The sequence below is a fragment of the Pan troglodytes genome, chromosome 19 (assembly GCF_028858775.2).
Source record: "Pan troglodytes isolate AG18354 chromosome 19, NHGRI_mPanTro3-v2.0_pri, whole genome shotgun sequence".
Classification (NCBI taxonomy): Eukaryota; Metazoa; Chordata; class Mammalia; order Primates; family Hominidae; genus Pan; species Pan troglodytes.
The window spans coordinates 82330317-82331328 of NC_072417.2; the positions used below are offsets into that span (position 1 = coordinate 82330317).

At 44.1% G+C, this 1012-nt stretch overlaps 1 pseudogene; it reads right to left on the bottom strand.

Moving 5' to 3' along the window:
* Positions 1 to 475: 475 nt before the first annotated feature.
* On the bottom strand, positions 476 to 565 carry LOC112206172 (small nucleolar RNA SNORA40; annotated as a pseudogene).
* Between the last annotated feature and the right edge of the window lie 447 nt (positions 566 to 1012).

The following is a 1012-nucleotide window of genomic DNA, read 5'->3' on the forward strand; positions in this document are numbered from 1 at the left end:
AGTAGCTGGGACTACAGGCACATGCCACCATGCCTGGCTAATTTTTGTATTTTTTATAGAGGAGGTTTCATCTTGTTGCCCAGGCTGGTTTTATGCTTTTAAATGATCAGCTCTACAGGCTTGGAGCCAACCTTTATGGTCATCAATACCCCCATAACTTTAACCTGTCTTAGGTATCAGACTATTCCTTTTTTATTTTTTCCTTGCTCTGTCGCCCAGGCTGGAGAGCAGTGGTGTGATCACAGCTCACTGCAGCCTTGACCTCCTAAGCTCAGTTGATCCTCCCACCTCAGCCTTCTGAGTAGCTGGGATCACAGGTGTGTGCCACCATGGCTGGCTAATTTTTGCTTTTTTTGTAGAGACGAGGGTCTCACTATGTTACTCAGGCTGGTCTTGAACTCTTGGTCTCGAGCAATCCTCCCACTTGGCCTCCCGAAGTGCTGGGATTACAGGCACCAGCCAGCACACCTGGTCTAATACTCCTTCTTATATGTGTCAAAAATCATACTAAACAATTAGTTCTGGGTTGCAAATGAGGATTTGTTTTTTTGCATCTATCCATACATTTTTGTTAATATTTGTCCTCTTTTGGGAGTTTTAATTCCTTTATTCCTCAAACGGGTGCAACCCATAACAGACCTCCTGTATTCGTTATTTCCTTCCCCAACATTTCTCTTTCTTTTTTCCTTTTCTTGTGTTATTCATCAATTCCACCCCCAAAATCCAATGAATTGAGTTAGGCAGGGCACGTATTTGTGTGTGCATAGAAGGAGATTGTGGCAAAGGTCATATATGATACTCCTTTTTTTTTTTTTTTTTTTTTGAGACAGAATCTCGCTTTGTTGCCCAGGCTGGAGTGCAGTGGTGTGATCTCGGCTCACTGGAACCTCAGCCTCCCAGGTTCAAGTGATTCTCCTGCCTCAGCCTCCAGAGTAGCTGGGATTACAGGCATGCACCACCACGCCTGGCTAATTTTTGTATTTTTAGTAGAGATGGGGTTTTGCCATGTTGG